General features: G+C 44.0%; 3 protein-coding genes and 1 long non-coding RNA gene across 14 annotated transcripts in view; 1 reads left to right on the plus strand and 3 right to left on the minus strand.

Moving 5' to 3' along the window:
* The window catches only part of LOC126931116 (cyclic AMP-dependent transcription factor ATF-7), a 468,437-nt gene that overhangs the window by 294,930 nt on the left and 157,904 nt on the right, over positions 1-15,603 (minus strand). The gene's annotated exons all lie outside the window — the stretch shown is intronic.
* Positions 1-15,603, minus strand: part of ATP5MC2 (ATP synthase membrane subunit c locus 2) — a 497,231-nt gene that overhangs the window by 128,986 nt on the left and 352,642 nt on the right. The gene's annotated exons all lie outside the window — the stretch shown is intronic.
* Positions 1-15,603, minus strand: part of CALCOCO1 (calcium binding and coiled-coil domain 1) — a 394,782-nt gene that overhangs the window by 81,436 nt on the left and 297,743 nt on the right. The window lies entirely within an intron of this gene.
* LOC126931195 (uncharacterized) overlaps positions 10,161-15,603 on the plus strand; it is a 31,356-nt gene continuing 25,913 nt past the window's right edge. The window contains exons 1-2 of the long non-coding RNA XR_007717785.1: positions 10,161-10,222; positions 10,729-10,802. This is a non-coding gene — a long non-coding RNA (uncharacterized LOC126931195). The remainder of the gene's footprint in view (positions 10,223-10,728; positions 10,803-15,603) is intronic.

The raw sequence follows: 15,603 nt of genomic DNA on the forward strand, positions 1-15,603 counted from the left end.
GCCTTCTCCCACCCCACTGGGACCAGCCTCTCTGCAAGCAACATCCTGAACAAGGATAGAGATTGTACTTTTGCTTCAAGATAAACCCTACCTCTTTGCTCCACACATGCACTTAGAGGACTCATATTGCTGGCTTTGAAGAGGTACTTAGAAGAGAAAGAACTGCAATTCCTACTAGCTGCTAAGGTTGTGCATAAGAGACTTCTGATCATCAGAGATGGACAGGGACTTTAGAATAGTGGTACCTCCATAGCCTTTGAAGTCAAACAGCCAAATTCTTGTCTTAGCTGGACCACTTACATCACCTAAAGTAGGAGGCATGCAAGAGTAGTTGCACAGCTTCTTCCATCTGCACTTGGAACAGAACCTGAGATTATACACTGAAGTTGGCTTTAGATCTGGTCAGGAACTTTATGCTGTGGGTGCAAGGTAAATGAGGTGGAAGAGAAAGTAACATTGCTTGAAAGAGGAAAGGAAGAGTGAAACAAGAACATATATGGAGGCAGTGGAATAGTTAGGCTGACTCCTGAACCCAGGGATCCTAGATTTAGATAGGGCACAGAGTTAATAATCTCTTAGATTATTATTGTCTTACTTAGTTCTCAGCTGGAAGTCCTGTGGAGTCTATCCCTCAGTGGGTGGCACTGTTATTGGTTCCCTTATTAGGCAGATGGAACAGGGCTCAGTGCAGGCCAGTGTGGATTCTGGTGCCAGGGTGACATTAGTGCAGACAAATATGACAGATTTTCCCAAGGAGCTATGTTCAAAAGACAGTAGGAGAGGAGAAAAGATGGGAGTTAGAGGAAGAAAGAGGGTTCGATTATCCTCTCTGGGTTCCTTGAATGAGGGGATGAGATAGAGGATGAGACTTTAGTTAACATCATGGTCTCTATCAACTACTTTGCTCTCACACTTTGTCCTTTTTCAGCCACTTTCCAAAAAACCAAATTGCTAATAATTTCCCTGATCCTTTGCTCCACATCATGTGAGTTTATCTTGTCAAGTTACCCCTGGGCAGACACTCCTATGGCCCACGTCAGTCAGGGGAACATCTCGAAGTCCTAAGTTTCTTCCACAACAGGCTCTGCAACACCAAGGCAGCATCTGTATTGGGAATTTCTCTGTTAGACCTAAACTCATTTCCCTTTCCTGTGAAAAGCTGTCTGCCTATCTCCCCATTAGTCTCTCCTCTTCTTTTTTCCCCCTTCTCACCAGGCCTATTTCTTTCTATAACCACTGAGCAGAGTCAGGGAGACTGTTCTGTACATTTCATTCACTCTCCTCCCTTCTTCCCCTGCAACCCCGCTCATCCCTGTCTCCAATCCTCTTAACTCCTTCCATCCACCACCTGACCAGTCCTTCTTGCTTACTTTCTTTCTCATTTTTATTCCCTTTCTTCTCTCCCAATTTTCTTCATCTATGATTCTAACCTTGAGGAGGTGGGAAGATAAGTTATAGGGGCAGCATACACGAGGGAGTGGGCTTTGGGCACAGCAGAAGTCACTGTGGTTAGGCATCAGGAAGGACTAGCAGCAAGAACCTGTTAGACATTGACATGGGTGGCCTAAGGGGCAGTTGCGTCCCCTCCCATCTTTCCTGATAGATGGAGCGGGGTGAAGGTGATAGGGACTTAAATAAAATGTGGTTAGAATAAAGGGTCAGAGAATGGGAACTCCTTAGTCCTATATAGCAGCATTTTCTTACCCATTCTTTCTTCTCAATTTCTTAATTCAGAATTTGCTTCATGGGCTTATCATGTAAATGGTGATCCTTAAGGAGGTGGTGGGGTCATGATTATATCCTGGACTTTTGCTCTATCCCAGCCTCAGTGTAGGTTACCTTCTCTGGCCACATTATTGCTTAGACATAACTTCAGCCTTTGCCTTCATTTAGTCGATAATAGCTCAATTTTGGAAGTTGGGTGGCTACAGAAACATGGTGACTACAGGTTTTTTGGTGAATGGGAGTCCTATTTTATTTGTTTGTTTACCCTATTATGAGTAAGCCAGAGGTAATAATGATGTTGATAATAACAGCAGCAACTATTTATCGAGCACTTATAATACATTAATACTGGGTACATACTCCATCTTGTTTAATTCTACAAGGAGTCTGTGAAATAGGCAGCATTATTCCTGTTTTACAGTTGAAGGTCTGATGTTCCTTGCTCATGAAATTATGCCCATTTGACTCTAAAATCTTGCTCCTCACTACCACTGTGCTATATTGTACAGCTACCTTTTGGAGATCTTTAGGTAAAAAGAATTCTTCTTATGTTTAGTGCCCCTGTTTGTTTGAAGCAGCATCTGGAACATCTAAGAGGTATTGACTGTCAGCCATGGAAAACTGGTAGATTTTGAAGGAGATGGTGGAACCATTTTTCTCAGTAATGGTAGGAAGATGGCTGTGAGACCCTTTGGACCACAGACAGAAATACCTAGAAAAATGTGTGGCATATGATAGGAACTGTGGGTTTAGTGAAGAGAATGCCCTTAGTCAATTTGGAAATAGGGAACCTTGTAAGAATCCAGAGTAATCCGTGATCATTACCTAATCTCTATACTCGCCTCAGAGGGATGGTGATTCCAGCGTTATCTGGGGTTGTTGGCAGAAGAATGATCATCTGTTTTCTGGATTATTTGTGGCAGAGTTTGAATCCTAGACTAGTTTAACTCAATGACAGTCTCCTCACCCAAACCAGTTCTCCCTGCTCTGTGCTAGCCCTACCATAGAACTGCTAATATTTATTTGAGTTAAATGGAATTAATAAGGCAAGTTTTAAATAAAATATGTAGCACTTTCTGGAGTCTCTGCATCAGTTGAGGGGACAGTATGGATAAACCTAATTAATAATCACATTTTTAAGTAATCAAAATGCCATTTTAGTTTAGAATTGATCCTGAAACAAAACATATATTGTGTTCTTAGAATTCACAAAATTTCAGATGGAATGGTGGGGCTTCCCTGAGGAGGTTCAAATTGTCTCAGGGAGACAGACACTTGCCCCCTGTGTCCACCCTCTGAACAGGCTACCACAAGTAACCTGCCTATGCAGATAGGATTTTCCTTTTTGTTAATCAAATTAAATATTGTCATCATTTATTTTTGATGGTGCCATCTGAAAGACAGAAGGGTGCCCATGATGACCAAGTCAGGTCTAGGAATGTGAGATTCTCAGGCACTGGATTCTGCAGCCCTGCATCTCAAGGGCTGAGGAAAAAGCTTTGCAGCTGGTGAAGGTGACAGAATCAAGCTGCTTTATAGACCTGAGAGAACTTAAGTGAGGGAGAATGTGGAAGGGAGGTAGGTTGGAATAAGCAGGCAGCCTGGGATGCTCCTTGGTACTGGCTCCTTGGCAACGGTTACTTAGCAACCCTCATTCACCTCTCTTGGCTGCCTTCTCCCCCCACCGCCCCCCCGCCCCCATCTCCCTCCCTTAGCTGCTGCAAGGAGCTAGAGAGCTTGGAGTGAATGACAATTTGGAGAAACAGCCGCAGCCTGAAGATCTAAGAGGCTCTAAAGAAGATGGATAAGAAAATCGATGCATAATAAAAACTGCAGGCAAAGCCACCTTGACGGAGGGTGGGTGGCTCTCTCCTCCCACCCTCGTTAGTCTCTCCAGGCTCAAGGCCTCTACCTTATCACCATGTCCTCTCTTTCTTTGCATCTACCTTTTTGTGATTTAGGGAGGGCTATTTGCCTTTGGCGTGGAAAGGGAGGCAAGGAACATAGGGCAGAAGAAAACAGCATATATGTGGGATGTATGTAGGGGTGCTGGGGTAAGGCAGGAAAGCTTGCTAAGGCAGGGATTATAAGAGAGATGCTTTGAATGGAAAGGGGTTTAAACTGCACCATAAAGTAATGCCTTTATTCAAAAGGAAAGCCTTAGTAATGGAGGTGGGAAGGCACATGTGAAATGTGTGAAGTTACCCTCTTGCTTACCCTCTGTAAGATATTAAAGAAAAAGGTATAAGCAACCTTTCCGGAAGGGCTGGGCTGGAGTATGGCCTGGATAAATGAGTTACTGTATGTGTAAGTACCTATGACAGGCACCTAGTAGAGGTATTATAAGTATCACTTTCTTTTCTTTCTCAGAAGCTAAGGAAAGGACATTTTGGAGGTACCAACATGTTGGCCTGGGAAGTTGTGGACCAATTCTGTGACTGTCACTGGTTCTGGCTCTTCATAGATTTCCATTCACAAAGTCAGGAAGTCCTTTATAATGTTAAATTTCATCCCATTTTGTAGAAGTTAGACGTTTGATCTATTCATCAACCCTTTGTTCCTTGGTGTTTCATGAGCACCAGCTAGCTACCAGACACTGTGAAACAGGTGCTAGGAGCCCCGTGTCTATTTGTGATACAGAGTTTCAGTACTATGCATGGCGAGTGGAATAGAGCTTCAGTAGGGAGTGGGAGCCTCACATGAGATTGTACATATGAGTGTGCTTTGAGAATTGTAAAGGATGATATCGTTGTAAGTGGTATTGATGAGGGGATTTATTTCAGGGTTTGAAGTTCTGCCCTCTAGCAAGCAGTAGAAGGGATTTGGGGCTGGGGGTGGGGTAAAACTCATTCCAACCAGTCCAGTCCTGTTGGGAATATGCTCTGTTCCAGGGAACGCTAGGGCCTAGGATCACAATGCTGAGTGGTGAAGGACTGGGACTGAAGCAAAATCCTGCTGCTGCCTGGCTCAGGCATATCTGCCATGCTTTCCTTCTGCTTGTTCACTTTCCACTTTCTTTCAAAGAGGGTGAGGCTCTTAGTAAGTCATCTATTTCCTGTCATTCAAGGCATTCAGAAAGTTCCTTCTTTTCAAGGATGCTTTCCTGGACTAGAGGAGAGCTGGTGACTTCCTTGGTCTCACTGTGCCTGGACCTGGAACATCCCCCAATTCCCTACCCTTCTCCCACCCCAGTTTTAAAACTCTGTCCTCTTCTCTCATTTTGTACACATCTTGGTCCTTATTCTCAATTACCTTGACTTCTGTGGAGTATTATAATTTCATATTTCAGCCTATTATCTTTTGATTTTTTATTTTTTTGGGTTTATTTGTCCTTTATTATCTCATTGTGACTATTTTATGAGGCCTTAAAGTGCAAAAGACTAACTATGTAATTTCTGTGTATAACTTCCAGCCCAGAAGGATGTGCAGATGAACAAGGAAGAAAAATTTAATGATGGTACCCTTGTGTCCTGGTGCCTCCTATATCAAATATACCTCCCACATTCCCACCTTTGTGATCTTCTGCCCATCACTGCCCACCTTGTCCCTCCCCAGGTTTCCCACTCCGTTTTTTATAACTCTGTAACTTGGACTCTTTTTACGCTTGATTCTGAACATAAAACACTTAAAATATTATTGAGGGGGAGGAGGAGCTCTTAGTCTAAGAAGGAGTCAGGCTATACAAGTCAGAGCCAGAGAAATGCAGACAAATAAAATTGTACATTGGATACCAGATACTAAGAGTACATAGTATAAAAGTGGGGTTGGAATTAGAAATTTGGATTACACAGGGAAGGCTTCCTGGAGGAGAATACTGAGCAGGCTTTGAAAGAAAGAAAGAGATAGACCTTTTGAAAGAAAGGAATGGATAGATAAAAAGACAAAAGAATGTGTCAGAGGTCTATGTCTTTGGAGGCATAAAGAAGAGAAGCAGATTTTCTTTGCTGAAAGCAAAGAGTGAGCATCGTGGAATCATAGCATAAAGTTAAGCTCTGAAACTTAAGCTGAGGAATAGCGATATGAAATTAGGGATAATTGTGAGCCATTGCTGGCCTCCCACAAGGGGATAAGTCAGGATGATGGTGAAAGTTAAGGTTGTTGAGTAGAGAATGGATAGATGGAAACCAGAAGCTCTTAGGAGGCTGCTTCTATTGTCTTAATTCTGACCAAAGACTTGGTCAATGATCTGACTAGAGTGTGGGGAGAACAGAGAGGTGAAGGCCTGATGGGTGGGGAGGGGGTGAAGAAACAAGGAACACATTGTTTCCCTAGAGCTTGCATCACAGACTTCTCTTTGAACAAAACCCTCTGTTTTCAGCCTGTGCTGACTCACCCCTCGCCTTTCCCCCTTCTCTACCAGAGGAGCTCTTGCAGCCCTAGTAGACACCTGTTGCCACTGCTGGTGGTCACAGTGATGGGACAGGATGACTCCACTGGTCAGAACTCCTGGATTTTAACCCTTTGTGTTTCTGTTTTGTCTGATTTTTTAGATCTTTACCTGGGTCCAAATAAAAATGGAAAGAAACTTTAACACTCACTCTCCTTCTGGGTTGGGTGACCCTTGAGTTACTTCAGACTTCATGTGGAGGTGCTAGACTTTCCTGGGCTTTCATTGGCCACTGTGTTGCTCAGGTCACTGTCCCCAAGCTTTTTCACAATATCTGTGAGGGGCTGGGAGAGGTGGTGGTTAAGGTTGAGGAAGAGAATGGGATCCTTGCTAGGGTGTTGAGATCCTTAGACCTAATACCCTAGAAAGTTTATTCAGAAAAGGTAAATAAGATGATGTCAGGCCTAGGAATGGAGGATGGAGAAAATAATTTCTCCAGACTTGGAGTTTAGGACTACTGGGAGAAACTAGAGTGGGAAGCTTCCTAGAGAAGGGGAGTTGTGATATAACAAAAGTGATAAAGTAGGCTAAATGCTGAGGGTTTCAAGAATAAAGATGGAGAGAAAGTCAGCAGTGATTGAGTAGGTTAGTGTTTCTCTCTCAGTTGTGTTCCTGTGGGCCTACACAAGCTGAAGTAGGAAGGCCCCTGTGTTAGTCCATTTATGTTGTTATAAAGGAACTTTAGAAAGAAAAGGAGTTTATTTGGCTCATGCCCTGCAGGCTGTATAAGTAGCTTGATGTCAACATCTGCTCCTGGTGAGGGCTTCAGCCTGCTACCACTCATGGTAGAAAGTGAAGTGGAGCCAGTTTGTGCAGAGATCACATGGCAAGAAAGGAAGCAAGAGAGAGGGGAGGGAAGTGCCAGGCTCTTTTTAACAACCAGCTCTTGTCAGAGCTAATAAGAATGAGAACTCACTTATCACCCCTACTCAGAAGGACATGAATCCATTCCTGAGGGATCCACCCCTATGACCCAAATACCTCCCATTAGGTGCCACCTCCAACATTGGGGATCAAATTTCAACGTGAGGTTTGGGGGGAATAAACATTCGAACTGTAGCAGGTTATCCTACCCAACCTGCCTTACTAGAACCAAACTGAAAGGAAGGAGGTGAGTATTTATAGAGCAGTTACTAGGTTCTAGGCACTAGTCTACTCTTTCCACGTGTTTCCTCATTAAGTTAAATTCTCATAAAAAAACCCATACACGGCCAGGCATGGTGTTTCACACCTGTAATCCCAGCACTTTGGGAGGCTGAGGCAGGTGGATCACCTGAGGTCAGGAGTTCAAGACCAGCCTGGCCAACATGGTGAAACCCATCTCCACTAAAAATACAAAAATAGCTGGGCATAGTGGTGGGCACTTATAGTCCCAGCTACTTGGGAGGTTGAGGCAGGAGAATCGCTTAAACCCGGGAGGCAGAGGTTGCAGTGAGCTGAGATCATGCCACTGTACTCCAGCCTGGGTGACAGAGAGAGACTCTGTCCCAAAACAAACAAACAAACAAACAAAAATAAAAAAACAAAACAAAAAAAAACCCTATACACTAGGCACAGAATTTAAGGTCTCAGCTAACAACTGGTGGAGCAGGAAGGCAAACTCACTTTTTCTGACTTCCGAATCATTGCTTTTTCCATGACACTATACTGCATTTCTATTTCAGAAATTCCCTTCTTCAGTTGGCCACTATGGTGTCTTCAATCACATTACATGCATAATCATGTATGTAAGGCACTACATTAAATGCCATGAGTAACAGAGAAAGGCAGTCCCTACTCTCCAGATGCTTGAAATCATTTGGGTGCGCGCGCACACACACACACACACACACACACACACACACACACAGAGTATATTTAAGTATGGCATTGGAAAACTGTAAGTCAGGCAGTAAGACAATGCCCTATGAGTGGCAACCACAATTAAGTGCTATTGGAATTCTGGGAAGGGAGGGAGAATTGTGATGGACTGGCTAGAGAAAGCTTTATAGAAGTGATAGGATTTTAAGGAAAATTTTGAGAATAGACAGAACATTCTACATTAACGAAATGGAAGCAAGAGAGCAAAAGGTATTCTACACACACTAAACAGAGCTTTCTCTAAACTTTTTGAGGTCCAGGATGATATATTTTCACATTTGATTTCTTAGCATACCAAATATATAGTAGCTAGATGTTCAATGTGTATTTGTTCAATGAATGAAACAATGAATGACCCATTTATCTGGCACAGAGGGTTCATGTAAAGTTATTTTGAAAGAGATGAATAGAACTGCAGGCTCTAGAAGAGGGGATGAAAAGACATGTAAAAACTGCTTAAATGAGATGTTTCTTGAGTTAGTGGGCAGATAACTTAGAAAAGAGATGAGAGGCAGGGAGAACTATTAGGATGCTTATGTAGAAGCTTAGATAATGAATGCTAAAAGACTAAACTAGGACCATGGCATGCAAATAGAAATGCATGGATGGAAGTACCGACATTGTGAAAACGTGATGAACAAAACTTGGTTACTAATGGACTTTGGTGGAGTAGTGGTGGGGAGGGTGGGTAAGATGGGAGAAAAGGGAAAATAAAGAGGAGTCAAAGATGAGGGTAGAGGTTCTCAGCTTTGATTATTAGTAGAATAGTGGTACCGCTAACAGAAAAAGAGGATGCTAGAAGGAGAGCCTGGTTTCAAAGGGAGTGTAAATTACATTTTAAATTAAGTTGGTTTAAGGTGCTGTGGAGCCCCCATTCATCATACACTGGAAGTGGGAGACTATAGGGAATGTGCCCAGCTCTGGAAGAACAGATTCAGAACTCACCCACATAGAAGTAAAAATTGAAGCCATGAAATGGATGAGATAATTGAGAGAAAACAGTGTCGAGAGGGAAAACTGGAAGTTGAAGATAACTTTGGGAAGGAGATAGTATACAATAGGGCCACTTTAACATCTTCTGGTGTTGTTACCAGCTCTTTATTGTCTTGTTCTTGAGAGACAAGGTTAAATAACCCTCTAGAAACATAACAGATCTTACTCTTAGTCCTCTGTAAGTCTTCCTTTCTCTACGGAAGTCCAGATCTTGACCAGAACAGTAATAGGCTGGACTTACACGAACACATTTTAGATCATCTGGCTGAAATAGATGGAGGCTATCTTACGCGCATGTTTGTCTTCTCAATTTTCAGCTCCCTACAGAAGAAGCAAAGGCTTGGGCAGTTCTGTACAGGCTAGCTTAAAGTGCTCATGCTTCAGTGCAAATCTGTTTTACACACTTACGAAAGACTAAGAACCTCAGTCTGGGAAGTGGGTGGGTGGGGTGGACAGTGATTTGCTTCTGAGCCCCAGACGCTTCACCTGATTTTTTCACAACTCCCCACCCTTTTTACTTTTCATCCACAGATCTCAAAGCTGTAAACAAACCTTGATCCTCCCTGACCCCCTGAGTCATCCTCTATTTCCATTTTCCCAGATAGGGGAGGTGGGGCAGTGGAATACCATGTTTTGGGATGGGTGCTTGTTGGGTGGGTAGGGGAGATTGAAGGGGCAACCATAGGGATCCAGGGGCCCCTTTTCAATCACGGGGTGGGGTGAGGGGCAGGCATCAAGGTGGTTCTAGGTAGTTAGGTTTCAGTTTGTCCTTTTGAGGTTGTTTTATGACTGAAGAGACTTGGATAAAGAGTCCGAGCTGGAGAAATTGAAGAACAAACAAAGCCGTAAAAGACGCCGATAAAATTTCTCCCAGCACAGAATAGTCTTTGGAGCCTCCCTCAAGAAACTTAGAGTAATCTGGAAAGGCTAATTAAGTCTCACAGCCCCCACTGGGCACTGGAGCAGGACGAGGGAAAGGAGAAGAGAGCACTGAGAGAGATTTCCCTTCTCCCTCTCTTCTCTCAAGGGGGCACAGGTGTTCAAACATTCAATATGCAGATTGAATAAAGACTTGGTGGGGGGATGGGTGAGAATGGGGAATGAATGATGGGAAATATCAATATTTTTAAAGACTCCTTTTAATAAGGAAGTGCTTGAGGATATGCAGAATGATAGGGGATGAGGACCCTGAATTGGAGAACATTAAGAATGGAGAGTACCTGGGTGGGAATGAGAGGCTCTGAGACTGTGAACATGGTAGGTCTGCATGCAAGTGGCATGAAGAATGGGTTTAGATGGGGATGAAGGCAGCTGGATTCAGAGCATGGCAGTCTGAGGCTGCGGGGGTTCTGAACTGAAGCCTTTTGAAGCTAAAGGACCCACATTTGGGGACCAATAGGACAAGAGTTCTGTCTGGGGGAACTATATGAGCATAGGAAGAAGGCACCAGAGGGATGATGAGATGGGGATGGGGCTCTGTGTGAGAGAAGAAGAGGACATGATGATCTGGGAGGGAACCTCAGCTCTAGGGGAGTGGTTAGAAAGCCAGGGGTCAGGCTGTTTTCTCCAAACTAGCTATTTTTCTGTTCTTTGTTCCAAATGAATTGGTGGGTTGGCCACAAAGAGAAATCTTATGAGCTTATGTGATGTAGAGGTGGGAGGGAAAGAGTTGATGGGGAGTGTGCATGAGGGGAAGCCATAGAGACTGCCAGTTTCCATGGTGATAGCTGAAATCTTTATTTCTATTTTCCTGATTTCTGCAGCATGTCAGAAGACGCTGTAAGGGAGAAATGCTACCTTTTCATCTCCTCTAATCCCAGCAGTTTGGGAAGCTGAGGTAGGTGGATCACCTGAGGTCAGGAGTTAGAGACCAGACTGGCTAACATGATGAAACCCCATCTCTACTAAAAAAACAAAAATTAGCTAGGCGTAGAGGCAGGCACCTATAATCCCAGTTACTTGGGAGGGGAGGTAGGAGAATTGCTTGAACCCAGGAGGTGGAGGTTGTAGCGAGATTGTACCATTGCACTGCAGCCTGGGAACAAGAGCGAAACTCCGTCTCAAAAAAAAAAAACAAAAAAACAAAAAAACAAAAAAACAAGATCTGAGGTGGGATGAGGAGGTTGGTGAAGGTATGGGTCTTTAGCAGGGCAGTGTCTCTAGCTTCCAAGATTAATTGAGCGACCTCCTCTGGTATCTCTAGGTACATGCAAGAAGTTTGTGGATACAGAGCAGCAGCAGGAACCAGACACTTCTTATCAGTGGGGTGGGTTGGAACTTCGGGAAGCACCTTCACAGCAGTGCCATCCTAATTAGAGTATAGACGGATGGGCCTCTCTGAAACCAGAGACTAAGTTTGGGTCTCTATGGTCCAGTAACCTTCCTTGAAATCCCCCCTGGAACACTAGGAACCTATTTCCTACATGCTAAATCTCTCCAACTCTTCAAGGAGCCTCAACATAGTGTGCTTGCTATTGGGCACTGGGGACTGAATCGGGAAGAAGAGGTTGATGATGGTGGGTGGGTAGGAAAGGCCAGTGAAAAACATGTTGTCAAATGTGCAGGTGTCAAACCTGTAAGACTTGGATATTGTAAAAATCTTAGCTGTCCAACTCTATCCACTTTCCCTGTGAGGGCCAGAAAGTTTGAGTGACTCACCAAAAAATACATAGCACATCCAGGATTCAAACTTGCTTCCTGTCCAAGAGTACCCTGACTTTTGCCCCAGTCATACCCGTTTTGGAATTGGCTGTTAGTTGAGGTGGGTACCCAGATGCCCAGCATAGTGAGATCATGTCTTAGGCACAGTAGCTCCTATGTGCTCCCTGAATTCCTTCCACCTGCCCAACTTGTCTAGTGACTTCAGAGTAAAGCAGCTGCCAAAGCTGGCTCCTCCATCCTTGGAGAATAGGCTCCAAGATGTTTGCTGAGTAAATACCCGTCTCCTGCTTGTTTGTCCTGTGCATAGTTCTTCTCGGCCATCATGTCCTTAGCTCCTGACATAGCCCCTGGCTTACAGGATCCTGGAGAAGGAACTACCACCAATAGGAGGCACCAACTGCTGGGGCCATAAGGGAATGTTTCTTGCCCAGACATTCCCCTACACCCTTCTTTTTTCTCTGTGACCTCCTTCCATTCTGTTTTCACTGGTGTCCTGGCAGTCCCTAATTCTCTTGCTCCTGTGTCCCCCCAGTGCCTGCCTTTTTTATCCCTCATGTTTACTGTAGCTTCTGTGCCATTCCTGGGCCCCTTAGCTCTCTTCTCCTTCCTTTAGTTTCTTCTCAGCCTCTGCTCACACCCTCTTCAGCCTTTCCTGCCTTCCTTTTTTCCTTTCCCCCTTCCCCCTTCCTTCATCACATATTTATTGAGTAATTGTTTAACATCAGGCCCTCTAGTTAGCTCTGAGGCGGTAACAGTGAACTGCCACAGACTCTGAGCTCTCTGCGGAAGCTTAGGGTCTAGCAGGGGAGACACACAAGTACTAGAGCAATTTTGATATGATGTGACAAGTGAAGCCCCATGGCCTTGTTTTTCCAAAGCCCTCTTTCAGCTATGACGAGTTGGATTGACTCACATTCCCTGAGTAGTGAATTCCAGTGTTTCACAATTCCTGCAGAGGGCAAGTTCTTCTCGATGCCTAGCCTTAGTTACTCCTGAAGTTAAGATTATTCCCTGGGCTTTAATTTACTCCCCTATACTTTTTATTTTTAAAATGAGTATCATAATAATGCCCACTTTCCTCATATCCCAGGATGTTTGTGAAGATGGGTTGAAATGACAGGTGTCAAAGTCCTCTGAAAGCTTTGTGAATCTTAGACAGGATTCTCTCTAAACTTCTTGTTAGGAGTAGAGGAGAGCTTTTTTTCTCCTACAACTAGAACAGCTCAAAAGATAATTTTAAATAACTCTGAATTGCCTCAACCTTTAGTCTCTTTTCTATTTACTTATTATTTATAGAAAACAATTCTTTGATCTTTATAGCCAACGAGATCCATGTCCCTTTTAAACAATTTTCTTGAAGAAAACAAATGCCTCTTATTGCAGTAATTGAGATTGAGGGAGGACTTCAGAAAGGAGGCCTTAAGCACGTAGGTATGAAAACATAAGTCAGAGGACAAATCCCCCCATCACAATGCGGCTCCTTTGCATTATTATTGGAGTCAAGGGATTTGGCATGATGATCCGGGAGGAGCCTGAGGATTACATGGGAGAGCGATAGTGATGCTTGATCCTAGATGATGGATTTCCAAGAGGGATGAAGAGTCTGACTAGGTTGCCTGAGTCAGAAAATATCATCAAGCTCTGCTCCTGTTAATGACTTAAAAGCAGCTGACTCGATTCACTCCATTACCTTCTGAGGGAGGAGGCAGAAAGCAGGAACAGAAGCTGCTCAGGGGCAGAGAACTCTCTGGATCCCAGGATAGGAAGTTCAGTCTCTTCCCAGTCTCTGGAGTCCTTGTTCTGGGCTAACTTTGATGGATGGGTGGCAATGGGGTATCAGTCTGTTCCTTCTCCATTCGGTGGATCCACATAACAGGTTTCCAGACAACAGCCTGATTTTCCAGGGTTTCCTTTCTCTTCTACCTGCCTCCAGACTGACCCAAGCAAATGTGTTTGGTTTCCTGATCTCCCTTCTCAGCGCCCCGTAATACTGTCAGGGATTTCTTCTAGTTGTCTAGCTTGAGATTCCCTCCTTTACTTTAGGGCAATCCCGTGTCTTCACAGCCTGGGCCTGGTAGAAACTTTTATATATTGTGCTGGTATCCTATTGTTTTTAGCTCCTTCTCTTTAAAGAGAAAGCATACACTTTCTCTTTTTTTCCTGCTCTTTCTTTTTTCCTTCTTTTTCTGTGTCTCTCATGCCTGCCTCTTTAGGCAGAGCTGTTGTGTTGCTGCCTTGGCCTCTAGGGCAGCCACTCTTTTCTTCTTGGGAATGTTTCCAACTTTGATGGCTGGTAGGTTGTTTTTACAGTTTGTTGTCATTTTCTACCAGTTCAGCTCATCCCTCTTCTCCCTAATGTCCTTGTGGAGCCAGAAAACAGCAACATGTTCCCAAGGACTCTGAGCCTGGGCCTTTTAAGAGCCTACCTTCCCCCATCATTTCAGTTCTTTCATCTGCAGGCTGCAGAGTGAGCAGACGCATGTATGGCACCAGCAGAGCGGCTCTTAATGACTCAAGATGAACAGGTCGAGCTCAAAGGCACAACAGAAACCCATTTGTAATGGGGTTGTTTTTCTTTCAAACCCTTAAGAACATAAGCAACCTATCTTATGATAGAAGAGTTAAGGGGGAAGGGAGGGATTGAGTCAGAGTTTGTTTTCATTTCAGGAGGCCCGTCTTTTGGCATGTTCTCAGCCTAGGGTGGGCTTGGATTTTAGTCACGTTTAGATAGCAGTGCTTATGCCTTCACTACGATTTTAAATTGTAAAATATACATAACATAAGCTATACCATTTTAACTATTTTTAGGTATGCAGTTTGGTGACATTAAATATGTTCACACTGTTATGCAACCATCAACACCATCCATCTCCAGAGTTTTCTTTTCTTCCCAAACAGAAACTCCATAGCCATTAAACATGAGCTTCCCATACCCCCTTCCTCCTAGCCCATGACATCCTTCCACTATGATTTGACTTGGCTTCTTAAGCACCATTCTGACCACAGAACCTCTATTTCTTCTTCTTTTAAATCTCAGCTCCTCTGACTGAATTTCAAGATCTTCTCCATTGGCACCTGCAGACTCACTCCAGTGAGCTTCTGTCACTTCCTGGCTCAGAGTCCCTCTCTGAGAGGCAATTCTGGGTCCTAGCCCTCATGCAAGTGACCTCTTCCCCTCCTGATCCTGCATGGATCGCCCCTCCCCATTCTTCCCTTCAGCCCAGTTTGGCCCTTACTTTAGACTCCTGCTTTAGGACATCCTGATGTTCTAATATGCCCCATCCTCTGTTATATGACCCACCCACTTCCCAACCTCTATCTAGTATTCTGCCTGGTTGCTCTTATCCTGTTCTTGCTTCTTTATCTGTGTCTTACTTCCCTCTCAGACTGGAGGCAACCTCAGTTCATGAGCTTCTCGCTGAAATCTATGCTAGGATTAGTGTACTCAATTATACGTCCTCGCTACTCAGAATGAGGTCTGGGGTCTAGTGGCATTGGTGTCACTCAGGAACTTGTTAGAAATGCATCTCAGGCTCCACCCCTGACCTACTGAATAGGAATCTGCATTATAACAAGATCTCTAGATTATTGGCATGCACATTAAAGTTTGAGAAGCACTGCTGAAGGATGGGTGATAAATAATTTATATTGCAGGTGTGCATAACTAAAAATTATCTAAGTAACAACTCTAGAATACATTCAAACTGTATGGATATTTTTGAGGAGGGGAAGAAAGATATTTTGTGTCCTTCAAACTTATGAGTCTCTAACAGAATTGCCTAGAAAGCTGGGAACTGATGCTCTGAAGCTGAGAGGGTACTGGAGTCAGTGTTCTCAATGGGGAGGCATGAGGCTTAGCTTACATAATGAGAAACTCCCTGGCTGGCTGTCTCATAGTTAGGCAGACAGGGGCAAAGTTCCCTGAAGTTCACTTTGAGGTTGGCTGATAGTGTTTCCCTAGAATTAAACACTTGTCA

This window comes from Macaca thibetana, chromosome 11 (genome assembly GCF_024542745.1).
Source record: "Macaca thibetana thibetana isolate TM-01 chromosome 11, ASM2454274v1, whole genome shotgun sequence".
In the NCBI taxonomy this organism is placed as follows: Eukaryota; Metazoa; Chordata; class Mammalia; order Primates; family Cercopithecidae; genus Macaca; species Macaca thibetana.